Source organism: Camelus bactrianus, chromosome 6 (genome assembly GCF_048773025.1).
Source record: "Camelus bactrianus isolate YW-2024 breed Bactrian camel chromosome 6, ASM4877302v1, whole genome shotgun sequence".
Taxonomy (NCBI): domain Eukaryota; kingdom Metazoa; phylum Chordata; class Mammalia; order Artiodactyla; family Camelidae; genus Camelus; species Camelus bactrianus.
This window is the reverse complement of record NC_133544.1, coordinates 101,366,674-101,382,937: the sequence shown is the minus strand read 5'-3', so window position 1 is coordinate 101,382,937 and position 16,264 is coordinate 101,366,674. Positions and strand designations below refer to the sequence as shown.

Below are 16,264 nucleotides of genomic sequence, written 5' to 3'. Positions count from 1 at the left end.
TACAGAATCTAGGTCCCATGATGGTGTTTAAGATCTATTTTGTGTATTGCAATATTTATTTTCAAGTGCAGACAAGGAGGCTGTGTATTACTCAGTTGTAGAGCACCTACTTAGCATGCACAATGTCCTGGCTTCAGTCCCCAGTACCTCCAAAAAAATAAATAAAAATAAGTGCATATTTAAAAATAAGAATAAAGTTATAAAAAATACAGACTAAAAACCACTGCAATCTAGCTGCTACAATTATACTAAAAAAACAAGGGTTTCTATCAAACACTGACTATATGCCAATCACAGAGACAATCACAAATCACACCTGACAACCATCACGTGTGATTCTCAGCAAACCTACTAAGTAGACACGGATGAGCAACCTGGCATTGCGGATGAGAAGACGGATCTCGGAGGAGCCGTGGACGCTGACCGTCCTGCTCCCCGTGACAACACGTCAGCCCAGGGCAAGCGCTGACAGAGCTGCTCTGAGGGGACACGCAGCTGCATGGAGCCTTGGGGCACTGGGGAGTCCCAGAAAACACTAAAAATTGTTCAGTGAAAAACCAGCTCAAATATATTACATTGTGCCACATCCTTTAAAAAGGGAACATGACTGAGACTTTTTGATGCCTCCGTGTCCTTTCCGCCATCATCAATTATTTGCCCTCTCAGTGCGACCAGTGATGAACTGGACCCCATATGAAGTGCACTCAGATGGCAGAGCTTTTAAAGCTGTTTTATGAAGTTTGTAAGACTCTGTCTATGCCTCACACAGGCGGTCATCCATCACTTCTCACCGGTGTGGACGTACCACCTGAAATCACTCCTTTCTCCTTTTTAAAATCCCTTCATCTAATCCAGACTTTTCAACAGCAAAGCAGCAGCTCACCACAGACAGTGGACAGCTTCTCAACAAAAGGACTCGAACAGCCCATCGGACTACCTGGAAGCCCTTTTCTTCTATTAAACCCACTTCCGGGTACTTCATCATTTTCTGGTTGGTGGACTTGGCCACCGACTGGCCAACTCATAGAGCTCCCAGCCTCATATCCGGGGGTGGGAGAGGACCCTGATGTTTGGAGAAATCAGTGAGGAAGTCGGACATCCTCCAGCCAGGTCTGCACGGGTAGAAGTGCAACAGTGTGCTCAGAAATTATACCGTTAGCATCCCTGGGCTCCCATGGACTGGTTTCACATTAACCAAGCTCATGACACACTGATGCAAGAAAACCAGAAACTTATTAATGTAACAGAAGAAGTGAAACTATAAACCAGACTGAAATATCAGAGTTCAACCATGAGTACATTTTCTCCTCCACAGCCCAATCACAGGCAGGCAGTCACATGGCAACCATGGACAGAAGCAGAGCAGGAAGGGTTTGTAGATTAACTCAATGGACTAAATTTCTGTTATACGAACAGATCTACTGCCTAGAAAATAATTAACGCTAATCACAGTGCACACTTCGTGGACAGTGGCCGAGACATGACAGTGAGCACCTGTGTAACTCTCCTTTCCCTGTCCTTTCTGGGCTAACTGATGCAAAGTGGTACAAAATTCAGGGATGCAGATACCTCTAAACACCCAAAGCCCATCTCTGGGAGCCTCAAAACCAGACAGCCAGGGTTTAAATACCAGCTCTGCCACTTACTAGCTCTGTGACCTTGGCCAACTTACTTACCCTCTCCGTGCCGAAGTTTCCACACTGTAAAACTGGGATAACAATCAAACCTTCCTTACTCGCTTGTTGAGAAGATTGAAGGATTCATTTCTGTAAAACTCTCAGAAAAGAATGTAGCACATTTTTGGTGTTCAACAAATGTCAACTTAATATAAAAGAGATTTACAAGTCTCCCTTCTAATAATATTGTGTTTCCTGGCTAGTATAAGTCCCAAAGAAAATCCTTATTTCTCCTTTTATAAACTCTTGGGGAGCACCCTCCCATTCCATCCCACCACCTGTTTAAACTAGGGAGGGGATGCCTCCTCCCCACTCCTCTGGGCCATGGAGAGTGCTTCTCCCTTCATACCCCTAACCGCTGGATCACAGCTAGCCCTCGTCACACTAATAGGGTGAGGTGTGATTCCGGGGAGACAAGCAGGGAATGTGAAACCCTACCTTTCCCTCCAGTGCTGGTCACCATTGGGAAGCACGTGGGATGCTCAGCTCAATGTCAGAACAGCCCTGTGCATGAAGGGGCAGGTCCTCTCAAGGGAAGTCTCGCTGTGGCCCAGAGCTACCTGGGACAGGGTGAGTCTCTAATTCTGGGACACAGTATCATTACACACATTTTCCCACAGCCCTGAAGTTCATGGAGAACGTGGCTTCATCAGTAACAAAGAAAACATTTATCGCCTGCCTACTCTTTTGTGTCATCTCTCAGTTGGCTGCTGGAGACAACATGCATATAAGTATTGGATCCCCTTAGGCCCCAACATATATGAAGTAACAAAAAATTCTGTGGCTTAACGTTGGTTCAGGGTGACTGTGTAACAGTTCTGACTCTGCTGATGCTTAATTATGGGTATAGGAACTATGGAACCTCCTCAAATATCTTTCATCATAAAACCAGCTTTTCTTGTTTTCCTGTTTCTTAGTAATTGCCAAAGACTATAAAATGATGGCTTCACACAAAACAGCAGCTAAAGATTATGAGCCCTCTTGACATACCCACTGTGGTAAACACTTTACATAATTTCTAATTCTCACAATTCTACAAAGCAGATACCAACGTCCCAGTCTCACAGACGAGGGAAAAACTCACAACGAACTGACTCAGGCTCACATGGCTCAGTGGCAGCGCGTGCACGCAAACCCAAGTCAAAAAACTACACCCCTTCCTATATGTACAAAATCCCCTACCACCAATTAACACACAGCAGTGGGGTCAATACTCAGGGAACTCAGTACACTTTTCAGCTTTAAGGTGCTCCAGAGGCCGCTACTAGCTGTTTTATAAGTTCCCGGCTCACTGGTTTCTAACACTGGAAGAAAAGCCCGATTTTGCCATTGTTTACACAGCAAGTCTGAGATGTTCACAGCGAGATGACAGAATAAAACTAAAATATAAGCAGAACAATTTTTCCAGGTAGACAGACATAATGGACATTGTGCTATTCTGAAGCATCAAGCAAAGAAATCAAAACAAAATAACGTTGTTTAAGCCTTCTTTAACAAACAGGAAAATTAAGACGGTAAGAAGGTGCAACAAGCGCCACCTATGGCTAAAAAGACCTTCCAGGTTGCCAGGAAGCATGCAACACAAAAATTGCCTGTAGGATCAGAAACGAGAATCAGATAACTAAAAGCTTCTGTAGCACGTACTGCACTTTGCTTCGGGGGAAGCGAGGGTAACTCTGTATTTAATCTGATATTGCTAATACTCCTGAATATAAACAAAAGACACAGGCTCATGGAAACTCATCTTAGAAGAGGAAAGAATGCAATCCAGCCACTTCATTTTACAGGAGGGGAGACTGAGACATGGGATCTGTCCTCCTTGCAATCGGCAGCAAATCTCTCCTAGGCCTCATGTCTTGCACTGTAGCAAAATAGCAAAAACGAACAGATCTGTAGTAGGCCTATTTTCATAAAAGTCGCGCCTGTATTTTTCCGAAAGTAGGTTATCTAAGTATCTTGCAACATACTTCTCAAAATCCAGGAAATCATACGTTTGTTGAAATACAAAAACATTTATTTACATAATAAAACAGCATGAGCTTTATTGTCTCTATTAAAAAAGTTACATATCAAATCAATGTTTTGATCTTTTAAACCTGTTAAGAGTGCAGGAAAAAAGATCAAAATTTTCTTTAATCACAAAAGAGAGAAGCTTATTCCCTGAAAATGATCAATGTGGATGTCAGAATCCAACGAATTTAAATGTCTGAGTGGATGGTTACACGGCAACATGACATCTGAGTTCTAACAATACACATTCTGTGTAAATAATCTTCAAGGTCGTCTGCTTAAGGCAATTTAACTAGTCCCTGTCTGACTAGAATGATACAGATTTCATTAAAACTTCATAGTTCACTAAAAAATAAATGAATCCTTGTTACTTTAAGCCATATTCATATATATCATATATATACATATTAAATATGCATCAGTAATAAGCCACCCTCTTTAGTATTCAGAGTTGATCCTTCTAAAATATCTGTCATTGTGACAGCACATTTTTACTAAGCACCTCTTGGGTTCTTTGTATACAAGGCTACTAACTCTCACAGTCAGACAAGTTAAACGATATTACTCAAATTTCACAAATGAGGAAATGTACTTAAGCCATGAAAACAACTTATATATACATCATCAGGAAACAAAAGAATAAAGATTTTCTTAAAATATTCACTGACAATCTTTTCTTCCATATTAAGACTACATAAAACCAATTCAGTCTTTGTAAGTATTTCTGTCAATAAGGGCCACTAGAGAAAAACAAGTAACATCATTAACAGTGGTTGGACTTTCAAAGCCCACTTCTCATTTGCACTATAATTATTTTTAATGTTTTTTTTTAGTGCTTACAGAGCACTAAAATTCATAAAAATTAACTTTTTATGCCACTACCTGAGAATTAAACATCTGCGAAAATGTATAATTTTAATTTATGCCACTCTGTCTCACATTCTCACTGGTGTCTCCCCTTTGAAGGCCTCATCAGGCTGAGATCACTAAAATCGGCCATTTATGGAGTCACAGGAGTTCGGGTAACCACTCAATGGGAGGCTGATTAGAGGAGCATTTAAGAATGCATCCTGTGCAGCCTGGATTCCAGCACCGAGCTAGCCACCGCCAGCTGCGTGTGATTTGGGACAAGCTGCTCCATCTCTCAATCCCTCAGCTGCAAAAAAGGAGACACTGATACCTACCGTCAAACACATGCTATGAAGTAAAACATGAGGAAAGTATTTTAGCCTTAGGTAGGTGTCCACTCAGAGCAAGTTTGGTCATTATGATGATGAGGATGTCTGTTAATAAATTGAGCTAGACCAAAAAGGAGAAATCACATTAAAGGAGAAACATTTTAAGCCAATGAACATTTCCTTTTGGATGGATTGCAGAATATTCTATTCATTTTTTTTAATAAACCAAGTTTTGTCCATTAATAATAGATTTACAGGTTCATGGACAAGTCTCCAGAAAAAGAATTAGAGGCCTCTAACTTCTGAATACTAAGAAAGTAAATTTTAAAAAAAATCAGGGGGGAGATTATACCTCATTTGGGAGAGTATGTGCTTAGCATGATTGAGGCCCTCAGTTCAGTCCCCACTAACTCAATTTAAAAACTTTTTTTTTAAGAAATGGAGAATTAAAGCAAAAAGATGGAGGAATACAGAAATTTTTTAGAGACTCATCTCAGATTTAAGATGGGGAAAAAAACATCCATTTCTAAGAGGAAATCTTGAGAACTATGTAAACTGAATCTGAGATGTCTAGTCTTCTAACATTATTCATGAATTCATATTACCAAGTCTTAAAACTACCTGATAACCCACAGTTGTGATACTGATCACAACAGCTGCCAACACGGATCTATCTCTGGCTAGGAATGCTCTGTTCTGACATCTCTGCCCCTGAGGCCTCACCAGGCTGAGAGCACTAAATTCAGTCATTCATGAGCATCTCGTGTAAGTCCTCCCTTTGTGCTCCTCACTCTCCCCTCACCAGCCCCTCTGAGGGAAACACTGTTATCATCATCCCCAACCGCAGATAAGGCCACTGAGGCACAAAGACTAAACACGTTCCAGGTCATATTGGCTTTAAAGGACGTCTGTATTTCTGCTGTTTTGCTTTTGACAAAGGAATCTGAGATATCAATTCAAGGGAGACTGTTAAATAATAAACTCTCTCAGGTCTTCACCTCAAAGAGCAGATACTATAAATTCCTGATGTAGGATGAGGCTGCCGCCACAAACTGACTCAGCTTGAAATTAATATCCAAGATGAAGCAGCGGATACACGTAAATATTCACGATTGTCAACTCCGCTCACGGGTCTGGGCCCTTCACTGCCTGAACTGGGGTGAATATTCCACCCGTGTCAGGGAGGGATGCGCGGCTTTTCCAGGTCTCCCCAAGGCTTCAAGTGCTCTTTCCCCCCACAGACTGTCCTCAGCAATTAAAAAGCTCTCAAGATTTTTACACCATGCAAAACTGAAATACATTTCTGCAGATGGAGCACTTTCTCAGTCTTAAACTTATTTAGCCTACACTCAGCAGGGGGGAAAAAGAAACAAGATTCTGCAAAGTCTCTGATTCTCACCACTCACACTAGTAGAAAGGCCACTGCACAAGATGTCTCTTCAGAGTGCAGGGTGAGAAGAAAATAAAGCCGCCCCCAACCACAGGCACTCCCAGAGACAGAGCTCAGCAGTCTTCTGCACACTCACGGTTGTGCAGCCCTCATCACCATCTATTTCCAGAACACTTCATCACCCCAAAAGAATACCCCTGTCACTAGCAGTCACTCCCTAACCCCCCTCCACCTAGCCCTTTTCAACCATCACCTGCTCTCCGCCTCTGCATGTGCCTATTCTGGGCATTTCAGATCACTGAAGTCAACAATATGTGGCCGTGTGTGTCTGCTTCCTTTCACTTAAAATGCTGCTGTCAAGGCTCGTCCATGTTGAAGTGGTATCAGCATCTCTTTTTTTTTTTTTGAAAACATTAAATTTTATAAGAGGGTTGTAAATAATATCAAAAAGAGTAGAGTGGAGCATAAGTGATTGTGTTTCAAAGGGAAAAGGGCGGGTTGAGCAGTCAGAGTGGACTTCCCAGAAGAGGTGGCATTTTTCATTTTCCTCTTTTTCTTTTTTATTCACTCTTATGTCTGAATAATATTTCACTAAATGGAGATTTTACATTCTGTTCATCCATTCAGCAGCTATGTATGGACGACGTCCAGAAGGATGAGTGTAAGAGGCGACTTGCAGGGATGGCATTTAAGCAAAGGGCAAGATGTGCTTTCAAAAAAAAAGCCAACAAACAGAGGCGCAAGGAAATTCAGTGCGTTTCTGAGCAAAGTGCATGCTTGCTTCGTCAGGACAACCGTGCAGGGCTGGGGCGGATATTGGCAGGAATCACGGCGTGGGAGTCACCTGAGAAGACTCCCCACTGCACGCAGCTCAGCCAAATCTCCTCCCTCATCCTGTATTGTTAGAGCCATGTTTCTAGGTTTCTCTTATTTCAAGTAATAGCACTTTAACTACATATGTGATCATCTGCATCAGACCACTTTACCTCCAAGGCAGAGAAAATTATTCACTAACCGGAGCAGCTCCAGGACATACCCGTGATGGATTAGGGAGTTCTGCAGCATCCCAGCCTGCATGCACAAACCCCACATGTGCCCTGGTGATGTCCGGAAAATTAAACGCATGGAAATATCTCACTGCTGGTACACGACATCTGCCCTCAAATTGCCCCAAACTCATGCTGGCAAAGCACTACTCAGCCCTCTCACTACAAAAGAAAAAAAAATGCTAAGAAGGCAAATTTAGGCTCTTTCATTGAAAACCAGCAACCATCAATGCCAGTATCTGAGCTGGAATGCTCCTGACTTCTAAAACCACTGCGCCGTTACTTTACAAATGTGGAAGTCATATATGAATTCCACGTAGATGATATTACAGTAGGATTTTTCTTTTCAAAATTTCCAGTTGCAACATTAACACAAGAAAGTTTATGTTTCAGCTTTAAAAAAATCAATTATCTTCCACTTTCTTAATTTTGAACCTATTATTATTTTATAAATGGAGCTATGCTGCATAATATAAACAAACTGTTTGAATTCTGCAAACAAGACCTTTATGACCTCACTATTTCAGAGCAAACTTTAATGATGTTTTGAGAGGTGGGGCCTGGGGTCTCACTAACAGCTCTTTAAATACTGACAAGGATGTGCTATTAAGTAATGCAAAGACTCTAACTCCTCATTAGCTCAGAAACCAAAGAAACTACACCGAAGCCTTACTTTATCATTTTTAAATTTTGCTATTCTTTGGAATATTAAATTTCTTTAAAGATATGATTTTTTTTTGAGAAAGCCAAAAACTGTATTAAATTTCCTCTCACCAAGAAAGCAATATTTATCAAGAATAAATACCCCATGGAAATCGAAATGACGGGAGGTTTCTAGCTAAGTGAACATGCCGATTTGGACAGAAATCTAAATCCTGTCAGATCTCACTGGAACGAGCTCAAGAAAGTCCTGGGCTACCCTGGAACTTAGCTCTTCTCTTCCAAAAGTTGGCTGAGCTAAGATCATCACACAAGGCAGGGAAGGAGAGAAGAGGAAAGTCCACCTGGCAGCCTCCATCTCTTTTCTTCCACCCAAAAGTCGTCTCTCGGGCGACCCCGATAACAAGCCCTCCCCATAAGGAAATCCGGCATCAACACTGCCCCTGCCGTCCCCAAGCAGCCCTGACGCCCCTCTCCCAGCCTGTGAATGGTCTTCTAGAGGCCCCCCCAGTTGGTGGCACCCTCCCCCTCTTCCCCGCTACACACACACACACACACACACACACAGAGCAATGGCAGCCTTCCCAAATCACAAAGTTGATTACATCACCCCACTTCAAACCCTTCAGAGGCTCCCTGGTGGAATTCTAGCCCCGCCCCCGACACTGCTCACCCAGCCTCACCCCAGTTCCCAAGTCCCCAGTGACCTCAGGGACCCACTGTCCTGCTCCTACTTCCCACTTGCCTCCAGGCTCATTTTGATTGTTTCCCAAGGAAGACTTCCCTCCCTCCAACCTCCACAACTTGTTCCTCTATTCCTAGAACATTCTAGGCTAAGTCAACTTCTGACACTGCTAAGCTCACAAGAAGCAAATACATTTTGCTTACTAATGTGGGTCCACCCACTCTCCCCTAGACACACAGAAGTGCGCGTGTTATGAATAAATGAATGACGGGGTGGGTCTCAAAGGGACAGACAGACCTGCTCTCGCCCGTCCCGACCTTTCTGTCTGTAGAATATCAGAAGCAAAACCAGAAGTACCTTTCCTGAGGGTCACTTCCTGCTGACACCCTTCACTGCCTCCAGTGTCTGTTCAAATTAAACCCAACGTCTTCCAAAGCCCTTCACCCCAGGCTCTCCCCAGGGTTCTCACCAGCAGGGGAACACTCCACCCTGGACCACACAGGGCACTCTCCCCAGGTCCCCACCCCACAAGCCTCCAGGCCTCTGCCCGGGCTGCACCTGCCACCTGAGGCACACTCTTGACTCCTTCTCCTGGCTGACACTTACTCTGTCCTCAAGATTGAATGTAGAGCCCATTTCTTCCAGGAAGTCCTCTCTGATAATGTCCTTTAGGTCTTGGCAGGGCTCCATCTATAGCAACAGTACATGGTGACCAACTGGGTGTTTGCCCACTCCTTTGAAACCACGAACTCTTGGGGGCCACGTGGGAAGGAGTGAGAGATTACAAGAGGGGTGGGGGAAGCAAAAAGCAAAAACCACAGCCCAAGTCCCAAATTCAAGGATTCTTTCTCAGAAAAAATATAAACTATTTCACACGTGTGCAATTTGGCTACTATTTTTGTGGCTTGTAGACAGCAAGAGCTTGGTGTTCTAGTCCAAAACCCAGATTACATGCAAAGAAATGTATATATTCTTATCCAAAGGAAACCAGAGCTGTTCAACAACAGTTTGCAGTTAGAATAGAAAGGAACTTTGATAAAGGCAATCTCTCTCTCCCTCTTCTTTCTTTTCTGGCATCATATAATTTTAGAAGTATTTGCGTGACTAAGAGATGGCTACAGCCAGTGATTCTGCACTGGAGTGTTTGGGGCTGAGGAAGCACAGATTACATTCACTGCGTAAATGCAATGACACCAACACACTGATAGGTGCCATGGTGGTGGAGCTGATGTTCCAAAGCAGGCAACCTTACTCTGTAAGAGAACTCTAAATAGAAAGTAAGAATTGCAATGTTCTGTACTCAATTTCATTCGATATATGGGTCATTAACTGATAGAATATCTTCACTAATGTAACCCAAAAATAAATTGTCAACGTCGATTTTCTTCATCTGACCATTTTATGCTAACTTTGGATATCAAACCCTCACTCCATATGGAAAGCTCAGGCCTACGCTGCAGCAGTTACATCCCGTGGAAGAAAGCCGATCAAGGGAGAACTGGAGAGTTTCCCTTCAGAAGCTGCTAAGTCTGGTTTTGCACCTGTACGTCATTTGCAACCACGTCATCGTCAAGGAGTAAGACCTTACCTCTGTGGTCCGAAAATCACTGCGGTGCTTCTGAACCATCAAAGAACACTGAGCTTTGTGAAACTGTCCTGAGGCACTTAAATCGTATTTTTTGTGAAAGGCTCCAAAACTGACCCAATTCACCAATCCAGGTACAACAGGGAGGTACCGGAATTAGTAGATAGAACATGCCCTTGAAGTCTGACAAGGCCCTGCTTGAATCCTGCTACAGCATTTACTAGCCGCTAAACGGACCAATTACTTAACCCTTCTGAGAAGGCTTCCCAATCCGCAAAAGGGGACTGCCAAGGCCCACCTGGGAGGCATGGATGAGAATGCAACACGCAAGTAGGGCTGCCGACTGGTACCTGACACCGGGCCTGACTAGCTTCCCTCCGCTGCCCTTCTCCCCTTTTAAACTTGCACTGTTCCCCCTGGTAAGGATCAAACCCCTGGAAAAGACTGCCCGAATCTTCTGTGTATCCCTGGATACATGCATTTCCCTTAGGAGGCCAGAAAAACAACTGCCTCCTCCCCAGTCACTATCAATGTTCTTAAGAGTCTGGGTATTTTTAACTCAATTTTTCAGGGAGACTATTCCAGAACTTTGCAAGCACCATTCTCCAGGTTGGCTCCCCTCCAAGCGCCCATCTCTTCTCACCTCAGATCCTCTGTCTGATTGCCTTCTGTTCATTGGAAAGCGAGTCCAGTTGGGTGGCGACTCCCAAGGACTCCGTCCCTCCCTCACAGGTGAGTGTGACTACTTTCTCCCCACTCCAACTCCAGCTACTTAGAAGTCTACCCTCCCGGACCATGCAGACTCTGAATCTTCCCAAGACACACAGGTGGCCACGACCCTCCTTTCAGATTTCTTCCAGGCTGGCCCTGCCCAACCCCCGGCACCTTAAGGATAAATGGCATTAGTCTGAAAATCGCAAACGCTGCAGACTGACACACCAAAGCTACATGGTCTGGGCTTTCCTCCAACCCAGGCACAGCACTGCCCCGCCTCAGCCTCAGTCTGCAGCTCTCAAGATGATCTAATTCACATGCGCGGCTGTGAACACCAGCTAAGAATGACGACTCCCAACGTGTATCTCTAGTCCTGCTCCTTCACCTGAGCCCCAGGGCCACAGACCCGAGTGCCTCTTTGAAGTCCTAACTAGGATGACATGACAAATGGCATCTTAAAAATGCCTCATGTCCGCCATTTTCTCTGGAATTCGATTCCTGGCAGGTACCTCCCAGACACCCCATTTTAGTAACAGCCCCAGCACCCATCTATGTGTTTGAGGTCATATTCAATTTCCACTCTTCCCTCCCCCAAGCCCTACCCTGGAATCAGTCCTGTTATATCCATCGCTAAGCCCATCTCAAGTCTGGTTCTGCAGGGACCACGGCCGGAACCCCACAAGCTCACAGCATGGTGCACTGAGTCACAGTACTCCAAAGGGTGCTCCCTGGAGGGGGAGGCATCTCCTGCCACTGGTCAAATCAGAAGGCACTGTATTCTCACAAAGGAGGCCCAGGAGAAGGGACTCAATGTTCTCCCGTGGTCTGAGATTAGAAGGGCCCGTGGTGTTGGGGAACTCCTAATTAACAGACACACTTGCCAGTAAGCAGACGAGGATGGAGGAACCCAGGGAAGGCTGTTCTCACTCTGACCCCTGGGCTCTCGGGAGCCACGGGAAAGGCCTATGTCCAGGGCATACCCCGGCCATCACAGATCCCAGCCTGCATTTGCCAACCCGGACAGACTAGACTCCTTCTACTTGCGACATGTACTTCTGATCTGTTCCCCACCCACAATGTGATGGACTCATTCAGATATTCTCTCCTGTCTGAAGCGAGACAAATTCAGTGAAAAATGAAGTGTCCACATTTGGACCAGAGCATGAAAGGAGAAACAAGGCCTCATGGTCAGCATGATGGTGGTGGCCAAACACTTTCACCGGGTGAGATGAACCATGGTGGGGGTGAGAATCCAAGGTCCTACGTCGGCCAAAGCATCTTCCTTCACATTTGACTTGGGTGTTGGAGACTCACTACCGCAAACTAACGACAAGGCCGACAGAGGTGGACGTCAGCTGCAACAGACACGGAGTCAGCTATTTACTGCCAACATGGGTTAAAAGTAAAGGCCGGTGCAGGGAGGCCTGCACGGCTGCTGAGGCAAACCACAGACCCGGCTCTGAATGCAAACTGGCTGGAGCAGGGTGGAAGCTAAGGTCCCCTTTAGCAGTCCCTATGTCCACCAGATCCAGGTGAGCCAGCTACTTAGGAGAAGGACATGTTGTCCTGATACTCAGATAAACCAGCCTCGTAAAGGGAACAAAAGAGTGGCATGGATTTTAGACCCACTTCTGCCCCTTTATGAAGGCAAAGTAAAGTAAATGGAACGGGAAGTAAAATGCAAAAAAAAAAAAAAAATTAAATAACAAAATGGTGACTGCTTCCTCCAATAGCTGCTCAACCCCGAGCCTGCCAATCCCTCAACAGTGACCGCCGGCCAGGCAGCGCCGTCACGCACGTCACACAGTGACAGCCAGAAACCGAGTGCCAAGCACGTGTGTGTAAAAGAAGGAATCGTGCAAGATGCTGCAGAATTTGACTTTACAAGTTTAAATACTCCATGAAAAACATCCCTCAGCAGCCGCCTAAATGAATTCGCATCTCACTTCTTCAAAACAATCAAACAAATTTAATAAGGGCGCATTTGTCACCAAATATAAGGAGGACCAAACTGGTTCCTTAAAGCAAGGATTTTAAGAGGTATCAAACACCAGTGGGTGATGTGCTAAAAAAAATTAGAAAATAAAAAGATGACAAGGATAATACATGGATCAAGGCAGCTATTAAGTTTTTGCTTTTTAAAGCGATGGAGACAGCACGGAGGGCGATCTAGCTATTTCCAATGCAGGGTGTGCACAGCCCACATTTTCAGACGCAACAACATGCTCACAGGGCAGTACAAGAGAAAAAGGAATAAAGAAAAAGGAAAAGAGGAACAAGAGAAAATTAGAAACACACAAGAACAAAAATGACTTTGACAGCACGTACAAGAATTTACGTGAGTGTGTGAGGCCAGGGACGCGGGGATGGTGAGACCCACCCTCATCTCCTGCTCCAGGGAGAGCAGGGGCCTGAGGGGAGCGGCGCTGCCGGGGGACCCCAACGTGGTCAGCGCCCCTAACCAAAACTCCACATACATGGTTCTAGGCAGGTCTTAAGCTACAAATTGTGGTCACATTTCAGGCTGGACAGTTTTACGCACTTCCACCAAGAGTAGCAGGAGAGAATTAGGCTCTGTTCCTGCACCAAAGCATTGTTTAAAAAATTAATGTCTGCGGAATAGTAAAAGCAACAATGGAGTAAAAGTGACTGGAGGAGAACGTGCTTGACCCGAGCTCACTGGCCTCGTTAACTCACTGACGTTAAGATGCTGGCTGAGACCTTACGGTACCAAAACAGACAGACGCACCAGGAGGGAGGTTTAATGCGCTGCTATATTTTGATGCCGGGAGCCATGTCTGGTACACGAGGTTCTGGGTAAACAATGGTGACTGTGTCAACCACTATGGGCTAAGCACATATCCAGCTACTCCTACAAATCCCACGGACAGACTTCAAAATGCAAAAACAAGCAGGAAATCTCTGGTTGGCCCGCAAACTCAGAGCCAAGCAGTTGCTGAGCAAAAATGTCACCAGTGCCTCCTGTGACAAAAGAGGAGGCACTGGCCTGGGGGCTGGGGCAGGGCTCCAGGCTTCCACTGCTCACCCACCAGTCTGTCCAGGGGGAGAAGTTGGTCCCTGCTTATTTTGCACCGATGCACCTAACTTGACTGACGCCTGGGGGATCAGCAGGAGGTGACATGTGAGGTGAACGGAGCCAGCCTCGGTTTAGCACGGTGCTGGTAGCTGTGCCCTCAGCAGTCCCCAGGTTCCTAAACCTGACACCTCATCTCCAAGGAGCAGATGGGGAGCGCGGGCATGTATATCACAGGGCTCTGTGAGGACAAGAACAGATCATGGCCACGACATGACTTGTCCCTTCCTTAAGCATGTCCGGGAGGAACAGAAAATTCATCCAGAGCCCGCTAGGCACCTCATGCAGGTGGGACTCGGGTCCTCTTGCCTATCACTCACAGGGCTGTTCTGGATATTCTTTTTATCAATTCTCTGGCATCTTCTCCCCCAACTTACCAACAACCAGAAAGTAGAATCTGATCTTAGTTAAGTTCAAGAATCACAGAGCACCGCCTCCACAGCGGGCCCAGCAGCATGTGCCAGGTCGTCCGACCGTCACCTGTTGGACCGCCATGAGCCCTCTCCAGACTCAAGGACCGAGGCCGTAGGCCGGGGGGACACAGATTCCCTCACTCTCCCCAGCAAATGGGGACCACCTCTCGGCAAAGGCATCTCACCCTCTTCTGCTCGAGGGACAGCACAATAGATACACGGGGAAATAGAGCAGAAGTTGGGGGGTTAGGCAGCCCAGAAGAGCTCGTCTGTAATTCCGAGGCAAAGTGGGGCCGTTGACTTAATCACAGTGACAACGTGAGGATGAACATATTTCCCTGCTCTTTCCCATACTCCGTGATACGCCTTTCCCTGCATAAGGAGTTCATTCGGAGGTCCCTGGTGGTGTTTCTGATGTCCTAACATGGCATGCTGCCTGTCGGGCAGGAAGAGAGGGCCTGAGCCGAACAGGTGCTGAGCCTGGGAGGCAGGAGACACTGGCTCCAAGCCAGCCCAACCAGCGCCTCGTTCTGCCTCTCGGGATTCAGCATCTCATCTATAAGCAAAAGGATGAGACTGTCCCAGGAAACGTTGCCCAACCGAAATGAAATGAGAGCCATGTAAAGAAAGTTTCCCAGTTGCCACATTTAAAACGGTAAACAAAGAAACAAACCAACAAATAAAAAACAAGTACTAGAAACTGATTTTAGGAACATATCTTACATAATCTACTGTATGTAAAATACTATCATTTTGATATGTAATCAATAGAGGAAGTTACAAGATAGTTTATATGCTTTTCTTAGAGAAGCCTCAGCATCTCATGTGCATTTGAACTACATCACATCTCAGCTCAGACCAGCCTCCTCCCCAGTGCTCCTAGCATCAGTGGCTGTGGCTACTCTATTGAACAGCAACTCCAGGGGTCCCAGCAGGGTCCTGGCTGAAAAGCAGGAGTAAGTGCTCTAACACTATCACTAAAAGGATCTCTCTGAAACAAAGGCGGATTCACTTTTAAATGTCTGTAAACCGGCGGGCTGCACCTCCCTCCCCCCTTGGATACAAGACAGTCCTATTCCGTGCTGATCCCTTTCTGGATGGAGAGAAGAAACCCGGCACACAGCCAGGGTGGACTGGCCTCCAGGTAAATTTACCTGCAGTCTGTGTCCAGTCCCATGAAGTCCTCCGTCTCAAACGGCATGCAGAGTGGGATCTTGTCCCCAGACTTGTCAGGGGCCCCATCCAGCCACTTGGACTTGAGCAAGATGAAGAATGACTCAGTGAAGTCCTCGATCCTCCTCTCCACCACCCAGCAGTACTCGTAGATTGAAGGCCACTTCGGTGCGCGGCTGCTTGGCTACCTCCCCATGCAGCACAAAGACAAAGAGCTGAGAGTCATTAAGCGTGGTGCCATACAGCTCCTCTGCACGTGGAGCTTCTCGAAGGCCTTGGCCGAGAGGCAGTCGGTAAAGGTGACAAGGCCCACAACCATGAGGTGGGTCTGGAAGACGCTCCATCCATTCTTGGGTGCATAGTGGTGCCTGTAGTGCATACAGAGTGCGCCCTGGGAGCTGCACGGGCTGATCTGGCTCACCAAGGAGATTCGCTTATAGATGCAAAAGAAATTCTCCTCTGAGATGATCCCCACTGGTTTGACAACCACGGGAAGAGTCTCATAGTCCTCAGCACACTGCAAGTAGTCAGGGATGCTCATGTTGCAGGCCCTGCCGAGAGGGGAGAGGAGATCGAGGTAAATATTGTGCTGTGGGCTTCGGGCGCTTCTGGGTTGCGGTGACCTGGTGTGTACCAGCCA

The 16,264-nt window shown here is 45.9% G+C and overlaps 1 protein-coding gene across 43 annotated transcripts in view; it reads right to left on the bottom strand.

The window, feature by feature from the left end:
• LOC141578009 (uncharacterized) overlaps positions 1-16,264 on the bottom strand; it is a 196,197-nt gene that overhangs the window by 89,600 nt on the left and 90,333 nt on the right. For 42 of the 43 annotated variants that reach the window (XR_012507855.1, XR_012507853.1, XR_012507852.1 and 39 more), the window contains one exon: positions 15,606-16,175. The exons of the other annotated variant lie outside the window; for it this stretch is intronic. The gene's annotated coding sequence lies outside the window, so the exon portion shown is untranslated. The remainder of the gene's footprint in view (positions 1-15,605; positions 16,176-16,264) is intronic. 43 annotated transcript variants of the gene reach the window in all.